A 27,204-nucleotide genomic window follows, 5' to 3' on the forward strand; every position below is an offset into this window, starting at 1 on the left:
AGGAATAATAACTCCAAACATAAACATCGTACTCTATAAAAGCCATCTCTTGGCTATCTATCAATCAGTTTGTTACCCATTTTTCCTTTAATCCCAGCACTTGGAAGGCAGACGCAGGTGGATTTCTGAGTTTGAGGCCAGCCTGGTCTACAAAGTGACTTCCAGGACAGCCAGGGCTATACAGAGAAACCCTGTCTCAAAAAACCAAAAAAATAAAAAAATTTAAAAAAAAAGAGGCAATACAAAAATACCAAGCACAATACAGATATGAAGCAATTGCCAACCACTGAACCCTGTAAGACTATGCTATATACTGTGTACTGACATATTTTTTTAATTCAATGTGTTCGCCTGGGAGTTATCTATTTAGTTGCATGGAAAATTTCCCTTCGGAGAGCAGAAGAATTCATATTTAGTCAAAGAGCTAACTAAACATTCTACAAAGGAAGCTGTAGATAAACATAACACAAATATTTGGAGAATGTAACAATTGTCTGTGATAGAATTAGGCTATGGCTTTGCAGTCTAGGTTCCTTAAGGCATGCTATTTGTGGTCTAAAGAATTTGCAGTGTGAAAACAATGAAATAATACAACTAACTATTTTCTCTTTAATAGTGGCTTCAATGTTACCACAACCATAGCTTCATATTTCTCTGTTGAGTAGAATCTGACATTTTTCAAAATAACCCAGATGCCAAAATGTACTTGGCTTTGTATGTTAAGTGATTACCACAACTTTTGTTTACACTCAGAAGAAATAGCATTAAACCAGAAGCCATGATCTTGTGTGTGCATATCTTCTTAGCAAGTAGTTTTCGGCAACAAAATTATTTTAAGTATCCTCTTATTCAACATTAAAATGAGAAATTTGCATTTAATGAAGAATCTGCTTTTGTCATAGGATGGAACAAAAAGTCCTTGGCAGAGCTTTCTACCACAGAAGTATTCTATTTTTATACTGTACATTTAGCAAATAGTAAAAATAAAAATTCCACAAACTGCATCCAAAGAACTAAAAAGAAAAACAAAAACAAAGAAAGAAACTAGCAGGCAGGAACCTGTGTTTAGTTCTCCTTATTATTGCTCAGGAATAAAAATAGCAGTTGTGATGTCACTACAAATCTTTTAAAGGTCAGAAATTTGTGAAGACTTATTTTACAGAAAAATGGAAAATGGAAAAAATAACCCGTGAAAGAATAGTAACATAGTTCTGTGCTTATTTTCTTGATAAAAAATTAATTTAATGTTTAAAGAAAATCAGGATTATTCTAAGGAACATCTTCAGATAAAATATCCAGAGGAGAGGAATGTTTTGCATTACATAAAGTAAACAATTTAATACATGTTATTATTTGAAAATAGGACACTGTGTTGATGCTGTAATAGAACTGAGAATTTAACTGAATTTTTCTGGTAGAAACAAAGAAATACCTTGAGTTTAGAAATATAGTTTATAGTCTTTTTAAGAAAAAATTTTGTAAAATATGTTGAAAAATTATGTAAACAGTGTATGAAATAATGAAGAATTTCAAAGAATAAAACTATGAATAAAACCTTTTGATAGCTTTTTCTTTTGATTTAAAGAAATATTTCATTTATGGTTAAATGTTTCACTTTTATTTTTAGATCTAGTTATGTCAAAAGCACTACTGTCAGGGTATAAGTATGAAACTCTGCCCCATTGTAACAAATCAGAAAAGTCAGAGGTTGAAAACAGAAAAAGAAATACATACAGGGAGATCTTTGAAAAATCCTTACAGTATCTTTTGCAAGGAATTCTTCCATCTGATTCTTAGAAGTCGAAGCAACTTCACACCTTCCCTCACCAGTCACCCATCTCTACCTACAGGTGCAAAGAGCAAGAAACAAAAATAACAAAGACAAGTCTATGACAGGTGAATTGAAATTGTTCAGGCTGGAATGTGCTAAAGTCCAGTGTTTCATAGGCAATCTGTACTGTTTAGGATGTAGTATTTTTCTCATCCTCAGCAGGTGGTGTTATAACAATCTATAAGTCAGAGATATTTTTTTTAATTTCTTCTTGTCATAGCTATTAATGACTAAACTTAGGAAATCATTTTGATGTTACAAATTTTATCATTTATCTCACCTTACGTATATTTATTATCTATTTTGTAATAACTTATTTTGCCCTAGGATCCAATCCCATTAACATTAATTTGTTTTAAAACACCATTGTTCTTTTCTATTGTGTTCTCACATTTTGCATTTTGACTTGTTATATGTAGATTTCACCAAGTTGAGACTGTTCTAACATGGCCTCTTCTCAGTAATTGTAACATTTCTTTGCCTTGTACTAAATTGTATACCAAGCATATCAATGTAAAACACCTATTGCATTTGCAAGCCTCTAAGAGTAAATGCTGGATATCTGAGCATGTCGTTGATAATCCTCTCCAGCAGCTGCTGTGGCTTGCTTTTTTTTTTNTTTTNTTTATTTACATTACAAATGCTATCCCAAAAGTTCCCTATCCCCCCCCCCCTGCCCCTGCTCCCCTACCCACCTACTCCCACTACTTGGCCCAGGCCTTCCCTTGTGCTGGGTCATATAAAGTTTGCAAGACCAAGGGGCCTCTCTTCCCAATGATGGCCGGTTAGACCATCTTCTACTACATATGCAGCTAGAGACACAAGCTCAGGGGGTACTGGTTAGTTCATATTTTTGTTCCACCTATAGGGTTGCAGCCCCCTTCAGGTCCTTGGGTACTTTCTCTAGCTCCTCCATTGGGGGCCCTGTGTTCTATCCAATAGCTGGCTGTGAGCATCCACTTCAGTGTTTGCCAGGCACTGGCATAGCCTCACAAGAGGCCACTATATCAGGGTCCCTTCAGCAGAATCTTGCTGGCATGTGCATTAGTATCTAGGTTTGGTGGCTGATTATGCGATGGATTCCCAGATGTGGTAGTCTCTGGATAGTCCATCCTTTCATCTTAGCTCTAAATTTTGTCTCTGTACCTATATCCTTTCATGGGTATTTTGTTCCTTATTCTAAGGAGGAATGAAGTATCTACACAATGGTCATCCTTCTTGGTTTTCTTGTGTATGCATAATGTATCTCGGGTATTCTAAGTTTCTGGGCTAATATCTGCTTATCAGTGAGTGCATATCTAGTGACTTCTATTGTGATTGGGTTATCTCACTAATTTGATTGGTGATTTCGATTGTCCTTCCCCAATGAAAACTATTTTGAGTATCTTTTCCTTTTTGTATGTGTTCTTTGTATCAATACTTTATGCAACATGTTTTTTTCACAGCTTTTCATACTTGAATTGTACAATAAGAATTTTCAATCTTAGTAATCCTGGACAAAAATACGCAATCCAGATATTTTATTTATAAGCCAAACACTTAGATTGGACAGGTCTAGAGCTACATTTGTTATTCCCCAGCTATAATGCCTCTTGTTACATGCTGTTTCTCCTGGCCACCATATTCTTGTCCATGGAGTCTTCCTCTTCTTCTGTCTTCTTCTTCTTTTTCTCCCCCTCTCTCAAATCTCCAATCCTACTTTTATCTCTTCACTGCCCAATCAAAAGCTCTAGACTTTTATTGACCAGTGAAACTGGGGTGAAGATTCACATGGCATCCCTTGAATACATGAGGATGTGCTGATCAGGGTAACCATACCTTGAAGAGCCAGTATTTAGCATTAGAATAAAAGCAGCGTCAGTGTTGAATCTCTAAAACATGTGGATATTTTGTACACAGTAAGAATGATTGAGTTCATATATTGAACAAAATTAACCTGAACTCGCTATGTGGCTTCAATATATTGAAAGGAGAACTTCAGAGAAGGAGAGAATGAAGTCAGAATCAGTGCTGATATGATGGAGGCCAATATTAAAAGAACTCTTCATCAGAAGTCATGTCAGGAAACAGGAAAGGGTATCTTCCCTGAAGCCTTCAGAAATAATACATACCTGCTAATCATATTCATAATTGTAACTTACAAATCTATTAGATAAAATGGCACATTTGTGATCATTTGTTACATTAGGAATAGGAAGCTAATAGAGATTATTTGCTTGATCATTATAAAATTTAAAAACTGCATTGTGCTCTAGTTTCTTTGTGTTACTGTGAATAAGATACCCTGATTAAAGCAACCTTAAGGAAGAAGATTAATTGGCTTAAGATTCCCTGTGACCAGTGAAAGAACACAAGATTTCAAGATGAAGGGTTTTCATGAACACGTGTCCTCTAAGTGATTGATATCTATAAAAGAAAGTCTTTTGTAAGAATACTGACTTGATGTTTTAAAAGAAGTGATTATCAAGTAATATATGCTTTAAAATTACCCTTTCTTTTATTTCTTGTATAGCTTGTAAATATATAAAGAAGAGATATTCACTTTGCTCATTGTCCTGAGGTTTAAAAAGTCTGACATCAAAATACTAGCAAGGCAACTGAGTTACATATTATCCATGGGATCATAGATGAAAACAGAAAGATGAGAGACTAAGACTAACCAGCAATAGAGACCTGGGTTAATTCCTTCCATGTCTGTCTCATGTAGCTATTTCCTCCAGATAGATAAATTATATAAGCAGTAACAATTAAGCTCTCTGAATTTCCAAACTCTATGCAAAGGGTCAGTGTGATCCAGAAATTCAGTTTTTCTAGTTTAATCATTTATGCTGGGAGTGGACATTGTTGGAATGCACTTATCATTAAGTATATTTCTGTAATCAAGCCTTAGTCTAACCACCTATAAGCTTCTACAATAAATAATTTGCATTACTAAGATTAAGTTGTAAAGGATTATGTTCTGAGACTGTTATTGTTCCAATATTTGAGTTTAATAAATAGTCCAATACTTTCTGAAAAGGTCACATAATACAAATAGCATCTGAAGGAACCAACAGAATCCAAGGTGGGTAGAGGAAGGCATGGCTCTTAAAATTAATACTGAGGTATACAGCAGAAGTGTACTTAGGTAAGTTTGGAGTTTCTTCAGAAACAATACTGTTAATGGATACCTTCTTCCATGTGGTATGGGATGATTTATGTCCCTGTTGTAGTAGTAGTCGTATGCTTCCTGAAATTGATGATAGGAAATACCATCATATCTAAGCCATCTGAGACCATACTTAACTAGAATCCCAGGATGATTATCTTCCTTTACATTTTATTAGGTACCATACTTCCATGATGGGTAGAGTCCAGCATATGAGGAAATGATAACCCCAAACTGATGATAGGGTGGGAAAAACATTTCAGACATTGGAAATAGTATACCTGGTACGTGTTTGTAAGTAGGCTGTGGCATTAGTTGTATGACTTTTGTTATAGAGGGTAAGATATAAGCTGTTGGGGGAAAAAGTATGAACTACAGTAGTAAATAAAGAAATCATTCCAGATATTTTCCTGAGCAAATGTCTCTTGAAAAAAAATGTAATTAAAAATAATGTTTATTGTTGTAGATTGCAAAACAAGAATAAAGTCCATATACAAAAGTTAATATACTGTTATACCTTTCTCTGTACATAAGACCACCACATACTTTTAAATTGCAACAGTAAGTATAGCAACAGATAGTAGAATGTAGTTAAGGATTACACTGCTTTAATAACATGTCACCTTTAAGTTAACTGAAATCTGTAGATTTGTACCCTTGTTCATGTTTCTAGTATGCGGAATGGATTTCCTCTTATTGAGCAAGTATTAAGTCCAGTTAGAGATTTGCCAAGGTACATGTGCCACAGTTCCACCATTAAAGTTGTTCAGATGTTATGGTTATTGATGTGGCTTGTCATAGCTGGGTAGGATTGTGGATTGCTTCCCTTTTTGAGAAGCTTGCACAGTGTCAACTTATAACATGAAAATTAATACTTAGAAATGAAGTTTCAGATCAACAGATAACTCGGAGTGCATGGCATCTTTAACAATAGAGAGTTACCTATAACCTGTCAAGAGCAATCACAGCAGCCTGTAGTGTTTGGGAGTATCTTGGACAACCAATAGCAATGACTAAAAAGAAGATTTCTCAAGCCTGGTTTTTGGTAAATGGTCTATGGCTCTTGGTATTATCACTGTCAGTCCAGAGAGAAAATTTTAATATACGTGTGTGTGTGTGTGTGCACATATGTTTGTGTATGTGATATATATATATATATATATATATATATATATATATATATATATATATAAAACATTACAATAACACACACCACTACCACAACCACCACAGGCACCAAAAACAATAATTACAATTAAAAGTGAAACCATGAGTCTGAAAAAAAATCAAAGGAAAAATATGGGAAAGCTTAGAGGGAAAAAGAGGTCAATGGCTTATTCTCTTGTACAAAAATATAGTGAGATAGACATTCATGAGTATATCAGCTAGAATATCTTAAGTTATTTGAAGTGATGAAATATTCTCACATACTGTATAAAATTAAATGATGCATGATTATAGCAATGGCAGAGGCAAACATGTAGAAATGGACCAATTCATCAGTAAACTTCCAATCACATGAAGAACACCCATTCATTCTAAATCCAAAAAGAAGACTTTTTGATGTCAAACTGACAGGATTTATCTGCATGTTGTATATTTAATTTTTTTCTAATGTTTTATTTTTCTTGACTAGGGCAGAAACCATCATAATTTTAACGACTGTTATTTAACATAATTCTAGCGGTGGTTGTTGAAGATTTTTATGTAGCAATTGAAAATTTAAAAACCTTAATTTGTATGATGTAAATGGTATGGCAGGGAAATTTTATCTATATTGTTCTGCACTAAATTTCAATTGCTAAATTGTAGGTGTATAGTTGCAGAATTATGTCCCTCTCCTAAAATTCCTGTGATGATATTATACTTTCAACTCTATTTAATATAATATATAAATATACTATCACTTAATATAGTCACATCCTATACAGTATATTTATTTATAGTGTATTTAAAAGATTTATTAGATGAAAAGATACTGTAGGGGTGAGCTTAATTTCATTTGATAGGTGCCCTTGTAAGAAAATATTTGAAATCCTGAAGAAAGATGAAATGTACTCTTTGTTATTCTTAAACACCCAGAGGAAAGATCGCGTATGGCCAAAGAGAAAGCAATCGCACACAGTCCAAGGAGATCAGCCCCAGAAAAAGCAACCCTGCCAACCTCTTGCCCAGCTTGCTGTCTCCAGACTAGTAAGAATTAAATTGCTATTATTTAAGGTATTCAATCTCTTCAATACTGTTTTACAGTGGTGCTCAAAAATTAATAGAGTGGCTCAAATATCCGTTGTACAAAGTAAATATTTTGTCGAGATTCCCAAGATCTGAAATTTAACATGTGTGTAATCAATCTGCAGTCAGGATCCCAGCAGGTGTCCCCATCACAAGGCGTGTAGGAGCTCAACTTCCATGTTACTATAGCAGCCACATCGCTTAGGCGAATTCTAAATTAGATACCTTCTATTTCAAATTTCTTTTACCATAGGGATTTTTTCAACAATTTATAAATAATTCATTTTTATGGACTGGGTATATAATCCAACTTTTCAATGACACAGAGAATGGAATCTCAGACTCATTTCTACATTCAATAAGGTAAATGTGTACATTCTTCAGGGGTTACAAATATGAATTTATTTTTCTGCTATAAAAATCAATAGACAAAATATTGGTAAAATTTTAAAAATGCTGTATAATTATATAAATAAAACTTTTTTAATAAACCTACTATAGGTAGATACAGAACATCAATACCATGAATAAACTGAAAATTTTATGTCACTCATATATATACAAACTAAACTGAAAATGTTGAAGTAAATAATATCATAATATTGTTTTCTTTCCTTTTGCTGAATCAAATCTTGAAGAGTCAAATTTCTAATGGGAAAGATCTTACATCTTGTTCGCCTCTACAATTTAACCGTACAACTATTCCACATGTGGCACACTATTGTAATGCTGAAGAATTTGAAGTAGACAATTCCCTTTATCAATATTCTTTAAGAAACAAATATCTGGGCATAGAGGGAGGCATAATGAAATTTACATGACCAGGTGCAGGAATAAAAATATTAAAAAATTACTGAAGTAAAGAATATGTACAGTGCCACTGGGTTTATTCATGGTGGCTTGGTTCTTTTGTTTCACATGAAAATTGAAAGCTCATACATTTTACAGTTTAAAGGGCTGTGAGCAGAGGCAGAGTCAATATTTTTTCTAACAGTGTCTTACACTCACATTTCCCATGCTGTACTATGATCACATCAGAACTTCCTACTGGAGATATATTTGCTAATGATTATCTATGTCCTTGAAAATCTAAATAATGTATCTAACGATTTCACTGACTAGCACTTAAGTTAATAGCAAGTATCCCTTTCCAGTAATTATCTTTTGATTTTTGAGGTTATAATGTAGTGCATTTTGAAAGTTCATAATCAAGAAGATTGGTCACAAATGAAAAAATGTAATGAGAGTATGCTGTTTGTATTTGATCCTGTGTGTGTGTGTGTGTGTGTGTGTGTGTGTGTTAAAGAGAGAGAGAGAGAGAGAGAGAGAGAGAGAGAGAGAGAGAGAGAGAGAGAGAGAGAGAAAGAATTATGTATGTTTATGTCTTTAGCTGCTGTTAACAGACTACCCATTCTGATGAACCACAGCAGCTTCATGGCTCCTATAAATAGCTTGCCAAAACCTCCAGCTTCTATTCATAGTAATTAGATAGATAACAACTAATCAGCACTAGCTATTCTAATTGCACTGTATCTGGATTCCTGAGAGACCCCTGCTATTTTATCTTTTAACAGAAAATAAATACAAAATGTATCACTTATATTTTTTACAATTTGCCAAAATTATGATTTAATAATAATTGTTTTTTTCTTTTAAAAAAAATAGATAGGCAGCTTCTCCCCAATTTTTATCTTAACATCACATCAAGTGAACCCAAGTCCATGATGAATGTCTACATTAAAGCTATCATTGCTAATAGTATTCCATATCATTTGTCTTTGGTTCTGTGGGACCAAATTACAATCACCACATGACTGTAGCTTATCTTGTGATTAATGATGGTTTTACTAAGTCACTGACAGTGAAGCTTCTGGGAGGAAAATGGTAATATGGTTTGAAATTTTAAATTGCACATTTAAAAAATCATTACCTAGTTTTCTAAGAGATGCTTAATTTGTTCAAGATAGGGGGTAAAATATCTAGTCCTTTTAACCAGAAGAGGGAAGAATCTCTCACGGTAATTACTTGGGTTTTTAAAGGTTGAAAGATATTATACATAACAAAAGCCTTCAGGAAAAAAAATTCAAATATATTTAAGACAATTTACTAAGGTTTGAGAGATTAACAAAATCTTCATATTAATATGAAAAGAAAATGTGAAGATTCAGAAGGAATCCCTATAGTAGTATTCAGTTGGACAATATATGGACGTTTCTGTATGACAGATTATATATTCAGAAAACTGCTCTGCACCATTTTCTTGAGAGTCATTTGTGCATATCCAAGCCATTAGTAAAGAAATACTATCAGCACCCACTGATCTTTTGATGTTTCCTTCTAAATTACCTGTTTCTGAACTAATATGAATTTACGTTATTACTACTGAGGCTAATTGTCACTGGTTCTGTTTAAGCAAAGAGAGAGATTTAAATTCATTTTGCCTTAGGAAATAGGTAGACAATATTGGCATTTATTTTGATTGCAGTTTTATCTCTTTTCCTACATGAAATTCAAAATGTGTTTTCCAAAAGTACCTTCAGTGAAATTCCATGATAATAGCCTATTTGCATCTCAGATGCACATAAAACAATCTTGAAATTCTAAAGATAAGCCACAAATGGATTTGTTGTTCTCTAGTTTGGTAAAAATAGAACAGTTGGATCTGAAACTCTATTTCTACTCCTTTCTACAAGCCAATTGACCGTAACTTCTATGATTGAAATGGTCAAAATATGTCCATCTTTCAAATGCCCATTATCACCCAAGTGGCTGCAATACTAGCAATGGCAGCTTGAATTTTTATTTTATTTCTGTGCTTTTCATGCTAGGTTAGTTACAGAAAAATATTTTTTTGGTAGCATGTTGATCTTCTAAGTATATTTGGGCTGAAATATTTCCTTTACTGCTTGGTATGAAAGTATGTACATAAGAAAAATATCCAAAAACTCATATTCTCTTGTCATGAATGTTCTCTAAACAATGGTGGCTTCTGCTATTAGTGAAAATTATCAAAATGTCGGGGGCTTCATTGAGAAATCTCGGCATGTGATCAAGCCTACTTGTGCTCACTCTGCTGTTAAAGAGACTAATTATTGTAACAATATTCAATGATTTTCATGTGCTAAGAGAGCGTAATGAAGACCATTAAACATTTATTGCAAACATATTTGCCTCTGTAAACCTCTAAAGAGAAGATATTACTGCATTTTAACAATCCATTTCTTAGTGATGATGCTGGCATTAATTTGTTGGTGCTTAAAAGATATTTGCGTTTCTTATTATAACCACCTAATGCAGCACTCCAAACAAAGAATAACCGATGTAGTTAGTTACTGTGGGGATGCAACACTGTATGTACTTGTAGTTTTGTTACTAAAGATAGGGGAAAGGTGCTAACCTCAAGTGTTGCTCCCAAGTCATCTTCCTTGATTTTGTAGTCAGGGTTCTATTGTTCTGAGGCTGTCTCTTATTTAGCTAAGAGTGGCTCACTGAGAAGTCATGTGGATCTATCTACTGTCTTTTCCCCAAAGAAAGGATTGCAAATATGTTATCTCAGGAAGGTAAAATACACATCCTCATGCTTGTTAGTCAAAGAATTTTCTGTTTGAGTCATTGCCCAGCCTCTGTGTCATAGTTTTTAAAATTCCTGACTAAAGAGATATTTGAAGCAATTATTCCAAAATATAATAATATCTAAGAATGTAAACGTGAGGAAACAATTCATCTAGTAGGAATATCAAACTGATAAATTGTATAAAAGACAATGATAACATATCTGTTCCTGGAAATGTAGCAGCATTCACTACCATCAAGAAAGTCTGAGGTAATTTGAAGTAAAACTGCTTTCTCCCTAGTCTTTACCATCTCAGCTTCTGGGAAAAACAAGTACTTATTGGTCCAATCAAGAGCACTTGCTTAAGATCTGGTTTCTAGGAGAACTCCTATATTTAGTATTTCTCATCTTGGCAGTCACAAAACTGTGTCATCTTTGTGCAAAAGGATAAGACTCCCTTTTTTCTGTGGAGGGAATTTTTATTATGAATATGGTACTAGTGAAATACTGGAATTTCAAATAACAATTCTCAGGCTTACATGATAGTTTGTGAATTCTAAGAATATGCCCCCAAAAGCTGAAGATACTGTATACATCTCTTCATCTAGAATTCAGATCTCATAATCAAGATATCAATAAGAAGAAAAATCCCTTGAGCATAAACTCAGTTCAGTGTGTAGATCCAAAACATACTATGGACAAATGTGAGGCCTGGGAAATTTACTATAGGAAAAAGAAGAAAATCATGAAACAAAGTTAATGAACAAAGCTAATTACATTTGCAACAATTCTGATGTGGAGACAAGAATGAAGGGGTACTGGGTGGAATTCCAAAGTTCCTTTGGAGACAAATGCTAGAATGTTGACTTGCTGTCTGTCTTGTTGACTGGAGAACACATGAAACAGACAGTGAGCAGACCTTTTTGCATTCAGGTCAGACATAATACCTAATCTCTATGATTATTCCTTTGAAGCATATTGGATTTGTTTGGATTAATCTCAAGTAGCCTATGCCTCTAAGGCATTGTTGTAAAATCACAGAGCAATTAGCTAGCAATTAGTGCACCTCACCAGTAATATGTAGGCTGCCAGTGAGGGAAAAAAAGCTTTGAAGAAACAACTATTACCATGAAGCCACTATGGACATTCTTAAAAGACTCATAATACAAAACACAATTTTCACCTCAAAGAGAATAGAAAATGTTTATTCTGGAGACAAATATGAATGGCAGTGTCCTGTGGAAGACAGAATGAAGTTACCCCAATTACCATATTGCAGTATACTACAGGATTATAGATTTTACAGTAACAGAACAAAGAGCATATTAGACAAAGACACATATTAAACACAATGATGGAGACAAGTGAGTAAGTTACAGCAAAGAGGGAAATATATGATATAGGCTGTCTGATGACATTGCCAGCATTTGAGATAATTTTTCACTATTTGTATTCTTCCCAAGGATTTATGACATTGTCAAACATGTGAATCTTAGTTCAAATGCTAAAGTGGACAATTGATGGGTTTTGAGTAAATTGAACATCTCTGGTACTTCTTGCTGCACTCAAGCCCTCCACAAACACAGACCGTCCAGTCGCCTCACCAGCTCTTGGGACTCTTCACTATACATAAATATTTCCTTTGAGAAGTTCAATTTACAACTTAATACTGAGGCTGCAAATCAGAGTTCAATAATATGTCTATTACCTTTACAAAAAAAAAAAAAAAACACAGTGAGAAAATGGCATATTTTGGTCTTGATTCTTACAGTCACTGAGCCTGGCTCAGGGGTTAAAAGCATGCTCCACTATGTTCATAGCAGCCTTATTTATAATAGCCAGAAGCTGGAAAGAACCAAATGTCCCTCAATAGAGGAATGGATATGGAAAATGTGGTACATTTACACAATTGAATACTACTCAGCTATTATAAACAATGAATTTATGAAATTCTTGTGCAAATGGATGTATCTGCTGGATACCATCCTTAGTGAGGTAACCTGATCACAAAATAAGTCACTAAATATGCACTCATTGATAAGTGGATATTAGTCCACAAACTTAGAATACCCAAGATACAATTTGCAAAACACAAGAAAACCAAGAAGAAGGAAGACCAACATGTGGATACTTCATTACTCCTTAGGTTAGGGTACAAAATACTCATGAAAGGAGTTACAGAAACAAAGTTTGGAGCTAAGATGAAAGGATGGACTATCCAGAGACTACCCCACCCAGGAATCCATCCCATCATCAGCCATCAAACCCAGACACTATTGAACATGGCAGCAAGATTTTGCTGAAGGAACCCTTATATAGCGGCCTCTTGTGAGGCTATGCCAATGCCTGGCAAACACAAAAGTGGATGCTCATAGTCAGCTATTGGATGGAACACAGGATCCCCAATGGAGGAGCTAGAGAAAGTACCTAAGGAGCTGAAGGTGTCTGCAACCCTATAGGTGGAATAACAAAATGAACTAACCAGTAACCCCAGAGCTTGTGTCTCTAGCTACATATGTAGCAGAAGATGGACTAGTCAGCCATCAATGAGAAGAGAGGCCCCTTGGTTTTTCAAACTATAAATGCCCCAGTACAGGGGAATGCCAGGGCCAAGAAATGGGAGTTGGTGGGTAGGGGAGCAGGGGAGGGGTAGGATATAGGGAACTTTCGTGATAGCATTTGAAATGTAAATAAAGAAAATATCTAATTAAAAAAAATCACTGATTGTTCTTCAGATTCAAATCTCAGTACCCACAAGGTAGCTCACAAATATTTGTAAAATCCAAGATCTGATACCCTCACACAGACACACATGCCGGCAAAACAACAATGAACATAATATAAAATAAATAAATACATTTTGAAATAAGAAAGTACAAATAGCAGAAACTGCTCTTGAAAGTGATAATATAGAAAGCACCCACAAAGAATGCATTATAAAATATCCAAAGGAAAAATATGAATAAAGAAGGAAAGAAAAATATGTTAACAATGAATTATTCAAGAATATCAATAAAGACAAAGAAATTATTTACAGTGGTCCAAATAATTTGTGAAACTTAAAAGTTAATAATAAGTTATGATAGTTATATCAGTGATATACTTTATGTCACAAATGGTTAGGTATAATTGCAATTGAAACTTTATGGGACAAATTAGGCAGTGGTTCCTTCTCTATTTTGTGGAATAATTTGAAGAATATTGGTGTTAGATCAACTTTGATTGTCTGATAGAATTCTGCACTAAACCTATCTGATCTTGTGCTTTTGTTTGGTTGGGAAAATTTTAATGACTGCTGCTATATCTTTAGGGGTCATGGGAATGTAGAGATGGTTTATCTGATCTTGATTTAACTTTGGTACCTGGCATCTATGTAGAACATTGTTAGCTTCATCCAGATTTACAGTTTTGTGGAGTATAGGATTTTGTAGTAGGATCTGATGACTTTTTTTTTAATTTCCTCAGTTTCTGTTGTTACGTCTCCCATTTCATTTCTGATTTTGTTGAATTGGATACTGTTTCTGTGCCCTCTGGATAATCTGGCTAAGGGTTTGTCTATCTTGTTGATTTTCTCAAAGAACCAGCTCCTGGTTTGGTTCTTTCTATAGTTCTTTTTGTTTCCACTTGGTTGATTTCAACCCTGAGCTTGATTATTTCCTGCTGTCTACTATACTTGGGTGTATTTCTTTCATTTTGTTTTAGAACTTTCATGTGTTCTGTCAAGTTATTAGAATATGCTCTCCCCAGTTTTGTTTTGAAGTCACTTAGAGCTATGAGTTTTCCTCTTAGCAATGCTTTCATTGTGTCCCATATGTTTTGTTACGATGTACCTTCATTTTCATTAAATTCTAAAATGTCCTTAATTTCTTTCTTTATTTCTTCCTTGACCAAGTTATCAATGAGTAGAGCGTTGTTTACCTTCCATGTGTATGTGGGCTTTCTGTTACTTTTGTTATTATTGAAGACCAGCCTTAGTTTGTGGTGATCTGATAGGATGCATGGGATTATTTCAATCTTCTTGTATCTGTTGAGGCCTGATTTGCGACCAATTATATGCTCAGTTTTGGAAAAGGTACCATGGTGTGCTGAGAAGAAAGTGTATTCTTTTGTTTTCCACTGTACTTAGTATTTTTAATTTTAGTATATCTTAAGGACACACCTTATGTTTTGCTTTAGCTCAAGTATTACAAAATAAAATTTTACATCATCTGGTAAAAAAAAATCAAACGTTTCTAGATAATGTACAATATATTTTCAACAACTTTGTTAGTAAAAAAATGATCAGAAGAACAGTGTATCAAGGTACTGTGTTAAATATAAAAGTATAATCTTTGAAATATTTGCCCTCCAGAGTTGAAAGCAGAAAAAAAATAGAACTTAAAATAAATCTCAAACAGTAATATATTGTATTCCTTGCCAAGGAAAGGTATTGTTACCTGAATAGTCCTGAGTCCATCTTACCTCTCTAATTTCCTGATAATTCATCTCATATCTTCCACTTTATGTAAGATTATAACTCTAATGTGTTTATGTGTCTTTGTGCACATGTGTGTTTGCACTTAAGTATATATTTAAGACATGTTTATTTCAATAATAGTTTATATGAGCCAATGTTACTAATAAACACTGCTTGCTTACTTCAAAGCCATTATAAGGATAAGGTTTCTTAAACCATGAAGATGCTTATTTCATTACAGCCACATTACTGCAGTAATTTTTACTTTCAATCAGTACCTCATCAGTGCTATACAGTGCTATATGCTATACATATGCCTTTTACTTCCTTAATACTGTATTTCCTTTCAAGCATTTTAAAGGACATAGTAAATGATGCTGATATTATTATAGTTATTTTCCAAATTAATTATTTTAACTTCTTTTTTACTGGGTCATTTTCAAAACATAGAAATACTCTAGATTATTTTATGCATTAATGTTGGGTACTGTAAAGATACTGCACTCATTTGTTTCTTGAAACAATGCTTTGGTTGGAATCTTCCAGGATATTTTTATATAAAGCACACCCTCAACAAAAAGTGACAAATCAACTTCATCCTTACAATTTTAGTGTTTTTCTTTTTGTTTCTTATTCCTTCTTGTTCCTGATTTCTTTTTATGCTGAACAGAAATGAAGAGTGTGTATATTGTCTTGTTCTTGATAGTACTTTGGTTGTTATATCAATTACCAACTTATTTTATAGCCTTTAATGGCTTCAGTCCCATTCATTCAACATCTTATTCTTTGATAGCTTTTACCTTGGAAGACTGATAAAATGTAAAATGTCTGTTCTGCTCTGATGATCATGTCCTTTTTTTTTTTTTTTTCTTTTTTTCTGTTGATACATGTATCAGTCACATTTGGGGAAATGTTCTTCCTTGTCAGAAACACTACCTACTTAATCATTGGGAATGAGTGTTTTATGTGCTATTGAACATAGTTTATTACATTGAGGTGATTCGCTTCTATTTGACTACTGCTCTACAATTACCTTTTATTTTTTTAGTGTATTCAAAACTAACTTGCTTGGTTGGGTATACTACTGACCTCCTAAAAAGAGTTTTAAATTAATCCATTTTCTTAATAATTTGAAAGTATTGAGTAAGAGTAATGTAGTTTTTTTTTTTTAATGTATGGCATTCAAAGAGAACCACACTTTACGAGTACATCTTTATTTGTTTTATCTAACTGTAACTGAAGTTGATTTTCATGAAAGAAGTAGTGACTAGTTGAGGAAGAGCTGGAAAGTAGCATTATGAACAATCATGTAAAAAGGCAGCAGTTTGTGGTTCAAACATTATTAACAAGTAATGTGTTGGAAAAGAATCAGAAGGGTTATCTTCAAACAACTGTGAGTGATAGTGTATTTCTGTAATCCTTTTTGTTCTTGTTATTATTATTATTATTATTATTATTATTATTATTATTTTCTTTATACTCCAAAAGTGGAGACAGAATGATCACTCTCAGTTACAATAAAACTGAAGCTCTGTCTAGGATGTGAGAGTCTGGCTCAACCCCTTTCAAAAAAGAATATAGAAAATAATTTTTCAATGATATTTGATATAATTCTTATATTTATGCTAGTCTATCTTGAGGATTGCTATATAATATTGTAAAGTTTATATTTTAATGTAGATCTCCATCTTGCCTCACAGTAAGCATGGAACTGCCTCATGTTCCTGTTGACAAAATCTTTGGTGTACAAGGAAAGACTGAAGTAAAACTTCAGGGAGTTCTGTGCCTACCAAAACCAACGGGAAAGTGTGAAGAGGTGGTCAGAAAGGATACTGATCCTTGTCATGAAGGTAACACCTGCTGAACAGCTGGCACACTAGAGCCAAACCTAAAAAGAGCAAATGGCTAAAGAAAATGGAGGGTGTGATGTTGCCCTGGTAGACTCAGGTTCGCCAAGGATAAAGCACAGTTTTCTCTTTTATCCTAATCATCAGAAACGTGAAGAGAGCTGAGAGTAAGCCTAAGCTCCAAGCAGCTCAGTTAGAACCATGTGCTTCTTACATTGTTCAGAAGTAACTCATTCAATAACACTAGTTTAAATTCAGGCTCTGCACTGTGGAGACTAACAAGACTATCATATTCACAGGTGAAAAAAATCCCTTTTATTAAATTAAGGTATCTTCATTGATATCGGATAAAAGTAAAGCTAATGTGAAATAGAAGATTTTAGATGTTATAGATTTATGAAATACTCATAGATTAGTAGACAGCAATCGACAGAGAAAATGGATGATACAAAGCAGGAGTGCCCCATTCTGATTGCTTAATCCATATATTTGCCTTGTAAATTATTTAATGTTCTATAGAAACAAATTACTTTCTCATATGCAATAATCCCTTTTAAAAAGAAAAAAAACTTGTTTAACATTTATTTATCTTTAAATAGCCACTGAAAAATCATTAGTCTATGATAAAATGCACTCTTTCTAAGAATAAAGAATAATCAGGATTTACCCCAGTCTAATCTCCACCAGTAATGTATTTAATTTTCATAATATTCAGAATACTATACTTCCACATTTATATTACATAGTTTTCATACTTAACACATGGTTCCCAGCAATGAGCAAAAATCTTTCTATTGTTGTAGGTAGTTATGCTTGCAGACAGAAGCCTAGCATAATTTAACTCCAAGAGTCTATGCCCAGCAGCCAGTGAAAACAGATGCAGAGACCCATAGCCAAGCATTAGATGGAGCTCAAAGAGTCCTATGGAAGAGTTGGAGGGCAAAGACTGAGGGAACCAAATAGGATAAGGAGTTCACAGGAAGAACAACAGAGTCAAATATTCTGGAGCCTTGGAGTCTCCCATAGACTGAACCAGCAACCAAAGTGAGAGCATGGCCTGGACCTAACTCGCCACACCCCTAGGACATATGTAGAAGATATGCAGCTTGTTCTTCATATTGGTCTCCCAATAACTGGAGTGGGGGCTTTCCCTTAATTTGTTGCCTGCCTGTGTATCCCATTGCACTATCAGGGACACCTTGTATGGCCCCAGTGAGAGAGGGTGCACTAAGTCCTGCATTGATGTGATTTGCTAGGGTACAGGGATGGGGAAGGGAGGCCGCAAGGGTGATATGGGGGAGAGGGAATTTCACCTTCTCAGAGGAAAAGTAGAGGGGAAATGGGAGGAAAGCTGTGAGAGTAAGACTTGGAGAAGAAAGGGGGCTGATAAGATGTGAAGTAAATAAAATAGTTAATTAAAAATAATACCTTGCTTAAGAAAGAAATTCAGATACCCAAAAGTTACATAAACTTCTTTCTATAGAGTATTCTTAATTTTATCACATTTGAAAATATCCATGTATACATGTGTGTGCAAGCTTATCTTTGATCCTATTTTGGTAAATCTTCACCTATGAGCCATTTCAAAACGTCATATAATAAGCATCATTCTCTCCCATGTCATTTTTACAAGGCTTTGTTGATTACTATTTAGAATCTGTTTTCAAAATAAATTGCTATTTTGTAAATTTCATTTTTCACTTCCCAAGTACTAGTAACATTAATGTTGGCATTCCCTTTATCCATTTGCTACATGGTTGTATACCTTTCTTGAAGACAGGACAATTTTAACCTGTTCACCAGCATGATAACTACTCAGTGGAATGACAGTTAACGGAACATAGAAGATAAAACCCACCAAAACAAAAAAGTACACCAGGACAAAACAAACAAACACACACAAACACACAAAATCCAAGATCTGCCAGGGATGATGTAGAGATGGTGGAAATGTTTTTGCATATTGCTGCTGAGAGTGAAATAATACATTTGTTATCCTAAGAAATATGAGAGCTCCTCAAAAATGAAAGAGATGTTTGTCTTATGACTCTCTACTGGAGCAATCATCTGAAAAATTCAGAAATTAAGATGCCAAATAGTCTTAACTCTCCCATGGTTATTGAAGTACAAGTCAAGAGACAAGATATAGGATGCAACTAAATGTCTATTACAGAAAAATATGACAAGAGTACAGTGTGTTTGTCAATTTAAAATAGTATACAAAAGTTAAAAGTGGGAAGTATACAACATTCAGCAATTTGGATTAACCTTGAGCAAATAATTCTAATTATGTAGAGTAGTCACAGAATAATGGATTTGATCTAAATCTCCTCATATAAATTATGTAAAATAACTAATTCAATGAACAAAATGAAGTATTACTAATCAATGGGTGCAATGTTTCAGTTCAGCAGATAGATAAACTAAATGGATCTAGGCTGTAATAAGGCAGCTCTGTCAACTGTAGTGTTTTATACACTTATAAATAAGGCAGCAGCTTTCATGTTAACAGTTCTTACTGCAATAGAAATTTTAAAAATCAATTTTCCATTACATGCAGTCATATATCTGAATTCTCTACTCTCTAGAAGTCATCTGTTTATCTGTCCTTGTGCCAATACCTATTGTAGACTACTGAAACTCAGAGCAAGATTTGAAATTATGGATTGAAACTTTGAGCTCTTTAAATTGTTGCGATAAAGTTTGTACCCATTCTTCTGTCTCTTACACTTCTGAGATTTATATTCTTTTATTTACTGCTTACATTTCCTGCTTCATTGCATGTCTAGTTATTTTTATTTGGATGGGGATGTACTGACATTTTTACATTAGTCTATATCTAGGACTTGCTTCAGATTAGTGTTTATGGAAATCTATGGTTTTAGTCAGTCAAGTTATTTAATATGCTTTGGGTTTTTTAGTAGACTATTTTTGTCCTTTATTATAGAAGTCACAAGTAGCCATCACCAGGCATCTACTTTAAATCTGCAATGATCTCCCCATCAAGATGCACATATCAGGTCCGTTTACCAGATACCTCGGGTATTAGGTAAGGTATAGTTCCCTCAGCAGGCAGTATTTCAAATATTGCTTAGGTGCATGTTTTATTTTAGAATTATTTATCTTAGAGATTTCTGATAGGTTTTCTTACACGGCCTGGTGCATATTTACCAAAATATAAATAGCTTGTGTTTTCAGTGTATTATTTAATAAGATTTTCAAGTAAATGTGTAGTTTTCTTTTTTTTTTTAATAATTTTCTCTTCTTTGAAACACACTTTACAAATTCCAAACATCTTAGACTGTAGTTTGTATTTTCTCATGCTTGTGAGGTGATTGCTTCTCCTAATACAAAAACAAAAGAACTAAAAATCAAACAAAGAAAGAACTAGAGAGCTCATACAGAAAGAGTGCCAGGACTTTTTCCTTTCCATCAGAATCTTGCTATGGTCTATGGTACATTGTTGAGAAACCTTTGTTTGTTTGTCACTTTGTTTAATTTGTTTTCTATTTGGCTGCAGTGGGTGGACCAGTGAAGGATTAGTTACTTTATCTTGCTCAGAAGTGAAACTCTCTCCAATTTATTACACAGTAATGTGACAGTGTCTAAGTCAAAATACAGAATTCAAAAATAAATCACAACTCAATTTTATTTATGAACAAGAGCTCAGTGATCTTTAATAAATTAATGTCAATTGAATCTAGCTATATATTAAAGAATAATAGACTGTAATCAAATGAAAATTATTTCAGGATTTCTATACAATGATTCAATGCTATGGAAGCTTAGAGTCATATGTACAGGTCAAAGAAGAAAACTGTTTTAGTTTCCATAATAACTCTCAATAAATCTTTAGCACACAGTTAATAAAAATAAATCTTATGCATAAAAAAGCCATATTTATCTCACATCAAAGTGAGTATCATAAATAACAACTTTTGAGATAATGTGGCATGAAAGTACAAAGAAGTCAAGGATGCTCAGTGTAGTTACAAATATCTCTCTAGCATTACTTTTACCCAGTTTTTCTGAAAACAAACCACAGAAACCCCTAAACATCACTGCAAATATGTTTGTATTGATTCATGTGAAAATATAAACGTTTGTGGCAGTCAGTGATGAATTAAACTCAAAAATGGAGACAGTTCTAGAATTAGCTGTTTAGAATTTTGTACCTGTTGATGTTTCACCAACAATGTACACATGCAATGTATTCATCAAATACTATTTTTCTTTCTTTATGTTTAACATTTAACTATGTTTTCCCCCATTCATTAAAAAATGAAATATTGCTTTTCATTATTCTATAACAGGGTTACGATTTCAATAAGATTAAAAATCTAGGTTATGGAAAATAGTGGTAATAGCATGTAATTCCTCAAGAACGAAGTGCAAATTTTTTTAACAAGTGACACTGCTATATTTTCATTTAGACGCACAAAGAGAGTAAGTCTATGAACTGCATACCTGTAATACAAAAACACAAATCACATTAATATAAAAATAAAATAGTTTATTTCAGTAAATACATTTATCACTTTTAGGAATATCTCATAACAATTTTTCATAAGGCCAGAACAGAATTAGATAAGATGGAATAATAATAAAGATAATAAATGTTTAAAAGATTTATTTTAAGCAAAAATGAAAACTATAAGCATATTAAAGTACAAACTAGGAGAGACAATGAACACACATTTATGGCAGAATAAGTGTTAAGTTTTCAGATGGAAAGGAATTTGGTGTAAATGTGTGACAGTTGTATCCCTCATGAGAATGTTTACTAAAAGTAGTTTCTTCTTTCAAGTTCTTATTTATCTCAGCTACTTCTCTATGGCTGTAATGAGACTATGATAAAGGTAACTTGTACAAGAAAGAGAATGTTGTGCTCATAGTTTCAAAGGGTGAGTCTATGACCATCATAAAGTCAGGCTTTCCGCTGCAGCAGTATCTGAGAGATTTTATCCTTACCCAAAAGTTGAAGGCAGAGAGATTTATCTAGGAATGTCATGCTCTTTTAGAATTTGATCTTTCCATCTTCTGAGATCTTCTTCAATTTCTTTCTTTAGGGACTTGAAGTTCTTATCATACAGATCTTTCACTTCCTTAGTNNGAGTCACACCAAGGTATTTTATATTACTTGTGACTATTGTGAAGGGTGTTGTTTCCCTAATTTGTTTCTCATCATGTCTGTCCTTCATGTAGAGGAAGGCCACTGATTTGTTTGAGTTAATTTTATATCCAGCTACTGCACTGAAGCTACACCTCCCAATTCTTCCCAAACAGAACCACAAACTAGGAACCAAGTATTCTAATTTATAAGCCTATGGGGCATTTTCATTCAAACCATCAAAGCAATATTCACAATTTTTAATGGAAATGTTAATGAAAGTCTCATAGTGTGGCACATATGTCATTTTTTTTTAATTTTCTTTATTTACATTTCAAATGCTATCCCGAAAGTTCCCTATACCCCACCCCCGCCCCTGCTCCCCTATCCACCCACTCCCACTACTTGGCCCTGGCCTTCCCCTGTGCTGGGTCATATAAAGTTTACAAGACATATGTCATCTAATTGATGGCTACAGAGGAACATGCAGGAAGAGCAGTGCAATTCAAGGGCAGACTGATCACTATGACAAGAATCAGGCCAGTCTTGGATATATAACACAAGACAGCAACAACAACAACAACAAGCCAAAGAAACCTTTCTAATTTAACAATTTGACACTATATGTCATCTCAGGAGAAACAAGCAAAAGCAGACAAAACATTTTGAATAAAATATTATTTAGATACAAAATTATAGATTATAATCATTACAGTAGAAGCAAAGGGTCAAACATAAAAATTGGTAAGTCATTCCCTTCTTCATTCCCTGTTCTTTCTTTCTGCCCTTAGCATTGTGAATGCTGTAAATTATAGAATGTTTACCACCACACTTGTTTTCCAATATTCTCTTTTACATTGTAAGTTTCCATTTAATTTTCATCTCATATTTGTATATTAAATTATATCTTAATAATTTTGTGAAACTGGTGACAAATGATCTTCACTTATCACACTGGAAAATATGTTGTTATAATAATACTATATTCAATCATTGCATAAATATCTATGAGGGACATATATAAGAATTAGTTTCTTAGCATACTGTTAAAGTTATGCATTTCTAGACGTTTATCTTAAGGTATATTAAAGCTGCCTTGGTTTTGACTAAAAAAATACATGCTGATAGTGGTTTGTGATGGTGCTATACAAATTGCCAATGGAAAAATATAAGTCTACAGTTGAGCTTCAGGTGTCATAGGAAGGTAGCAATCCCAAATATGGATAAGATGCTTCCTTGCCCATGATGTACATAATAGTTATCCATCTGTTGTGGAGTTTTTTTCAGTTACCCAGACTTATTTTTACAAAAAAATTCTATAACAAGAATACATACCAGAGCAATGAACAGTAGAACATACCTAAATTCAAAACTATATATGTTTTGAAATATAATGATTTTAAGGTTTACTATTGGAATTATAGTAATAAAAATAACATAGTATTGGTATAATAACAGGCAGATTAATCAATGACATCTAATCAAAGGCCCAGAAGTAAATCTACAAACCTATGTAATTTGATTTTTGAAAAAGAAACCAGAAAGACACAATGAGGAAAAAAAAGGATCTTCAACAAATGGTTCTGGTCTAACTGGATGTCAGTATGTAGAATAATTCAAATTGATCCATATCTATTACCTCGAACAAAACTCAAGTTCAACTGGATCTAAGACATCAACAAAGAACCAGGTATATTGAACCTAGAAGAGAAGAAAGTGGGGAATAGCCTTGAGCTCATTAGAATAGGAGAAAACATTGGGAACAGAACACAGATAGCATAGTCATTAAGAACAACAATCATGCTGAGTGAGGTAACTCAGTCACAAAAGAACATACCTGGTATGTACTCACTTATAAATGGATACTAGGCAATGAGCGTGGAATACCCATGATATAAGCACAGATCACATGAAGCTCAAGACGAAGGAAAACCAAAGAGTGGATGCTTCTGTCCTACTTAGAATGAGGGAACAAAATAATCAAGGGAAGTAGAGGGTGGGAGGGACTTGGGAGGAAGGGAAGAGGGGGAGGGGAAAGGGGGAAGAATCAGGTATAGGAAGAGATGGAGGAGATGTACAGAGGGTCTGGAAATTGAGCAGAGCCATGTAGAAATGGGGGGTGGGGAACTGAGGGGAGCAACCAAACATTCCAGATGCCAGGAAAGCCAAGAGCCTCCCAGGACTCCACAGTAATGGTATTAGTTGAAATACTCCACAAAGGGGAGGGAGAACCTGTCCAGACCACATCCAGAGGTTAGGCATGGTCTCCTTGTTGAGGAATGAGGCCATCAACTCATCTCCAAAATTTTAACCCAGAAATTGCTCCTGTCTAAGGGAAATACAGGGATAAAGAGTGGAGCAAAGACTGAAGGAAAGGCCATCCAGAGACTGCCCCATCTGAGGATCCATTCCATATGCAGACACCAAACCTACATACTATTGTGTATGCCAAGAAGTGCTTGCTGACAGGAACCTGATAACAGCTAAATCCTGAGAAGTTCTTGGTCAGATCCTGACCAAGACAGATATGGAGGCTCACAAGCCAACCATTGGACTGAGCACAGGGACACCAATGAAAGACTTAGAGGAAGGACTGAAGGAGTCGAAGGAGCCTTATCTGGCATCAGTAGGAGGGGAGATCCATGGTCCTGTGAAGGCTTGATGTCCCAATGTAGAGGAATGCTAGGGCAGTGAGGCGGGCATGGGTAGGTGGGTTGGGAGCGCCCTCATAGAAGCAAGGTAAGGGGGTGGGATAGGAGGTTTTTAGAGAGGAAACCAAGAAAGGGGATAACATTTGATATATAAATAAATTAATATATAATTAATTTAATAATATAAATTAATAAAAAACAACAACAATTAGTGGGACCACATGAAAGCTTCGATAAGGCAAAGAACACCATCAATAGGACAAGACAACATCCTTCAAAATTGGAAAAGATTTTCACCATTTCCACATCTAACAAGGACTAATATATAAAATATATAAAGAACTCAAGAAACTACACTTTAACAAACAACTAATCCAATTAAAAAATGATGATCAGGCTTTCTCCGCTGGCCCCGGCACGCCCGAGAGCTCCTCCCAGCCACATTGTTCGCGGCCTTCTGCTATATGTTGGCACTGCTGTGCACTACTGTGCTCAGCTTCTTCATCATCTGGCACATCATAGCATTTGATGAGCTGAAGACTGATTACAAGAACTCTATAGACCAATGTAATACCCTGAATGCGCTTGTGCTTCCAGAGTACTGCATTCACACTTTCTTCTGTGTCATGTTTTCTGTGCTGCAGAATGACTTACATTGGGCCTCAATATGCTCCTTTTGGCATACCATATTTGGAGGTATATGAGTAGACCTTGATGGGAGGCCCTGGCCTCTATGACCTAATGACCATCATGAATGCAGACATTCTAGCCAACTGTCAGAACGTACGATGGTGCAAACTAGCTTTTTGCCTTCTAGCATTTTTTTACTACCTCTATAGCAGAATCGGTCCAGTTAAGTGCATGCAAAACGCTACCAAGAAAGGGATTCTATCCAGCAAGGTCCTGTTTCCAAGAATAGCCCATGGAATCTGAGCAATTACTTAAAAAAAAAAAAAAAAAAAAAAAAAGACTTCTTAATTTTTAAATGTTTCCACATTTTTTGCTTGTGGAAAGACTGTTTTCGTATGTTCTACTTGAATAAAGAATTTAAATGGAATTACGTATGAGTTAATATAAAATGATTTCCTTTGGTTTTAACAGCATGAACTTGCATTCTTAAGGAACAGCTATAACCTTATGAGTGATTGCATTAATTACTGACTGCCTTCAGTCCATTGGAAGCTTTGTTTAGAGGACTTGTTGGGCTCATCTTGGTTTTATTGAAATACCATCTAAATATAAATTAGCTGTAGATATGAGGTGCTTCTGGTGAACTGAAAGTGTGTATCTGACTTATTGGAAACATCACATAAGTTCCCCACTTATCACTGTAGATGATTATACATGGACAACAGTAAGGAGAGTGGAATCTCATTTCCTGTCGACTTGAATATTATCCCTATATATCGCATGAGAGGGCTCTCCCTCCGTCCATCAGAGTAATACACTTGCTTTTATTCTTAAGCATATGTGATATAAACATGCTGAATTACCTGTAAAGAATAAACTTAAAGCTATTCTAAATGGACTTCTATTTGTAATACATTGTTTCCTAAGAAACTGGTTATATTAATGCTTAATGTTCTAATCCAGTGGTCAAGGTATTAAGAATTTACTTTAGATTTTCAAAAAGGAATGAGAGAACTATATTGCCGCCCCACTGTTCCTTCAGTGCAACACAATAAAACTCTGAAATGAAAAAACAAAATGAGGTACAGATCCAAATAGGATGTTCTCAACAGAGGAATCCCAAGTGGCCCAGAAATACTTAAAGAAATGTTTAGTGTCCTTAACCATAAGGGAAATGTAAATGAAAACTACTTGAGATTCCATCTTGTACCTGTAAGAACAGTTAATATCAAAAACACAAATGACAGCACATGCTGGCAAGAATGTTGGGAATGGGGAACACTCCTTCGTTGCTGATGGAAATGGAAATAATACAGCCACTAAACAGAGTTTCTTTATGTAACAGCCTGGTTGCCCTTCAACTGGTTGTAGAGCAAACTGCCCCTGAACTCACAGAGATCAGCAGCCAAACTCAGCCTTCTAGGTCCTGGGATTAAAGGCATATGCCTCCAAATCCAACATGTCAAATGCCTCTAGACTTTGGTGGATAGGCTATTGCTAGCACCATTTTTTACCATTAGGACTTGAGGCTATGTGCACATAAGGTCTCATTTTTGACTGATATAAACTATAGTAACTGTATCATTGCTTCCTTTACCATAAGCAATAGAAAATGCTTGCAGTTTAAGTTTCTATCTTTTGAGTGATCTTTAAAAACAAAAAAACAAAAAAACTCACTTTTTAATTTTTTTATTTATTATTATTTTCTTTATTTACATTTCAAATGCTATCCCGAAAGTTCCCTAT

The 27,204-nt window shown here is 34.4% G+C and overlaps 1 pseudogene; it reads left to right on the top strand.

Moving 5' to 3' along the window:
* Nucleotides 1-16,925: 16,925 nt before the first annotated feature.
* On the top strand, nt 16,926-25,761 carry LOC110337972 (annotated as a pseudogene).
* The last annotated feature ends 1,443 nt before the right edge of the window (nt 25,762-27,204 follow it).

Source organism: Mus pahari, chromosome 21 (genome assembly GCF_900095145.1).
Source record: "Mus pahari chromosome 21, PAHARI_EIJ_v1.1, whole genome shotgun sequence".
NCBI lineage: Eukaryota > Metazoa > Chordata > Mammalia > Rodentia > Muridae > Mus > Mus pahari.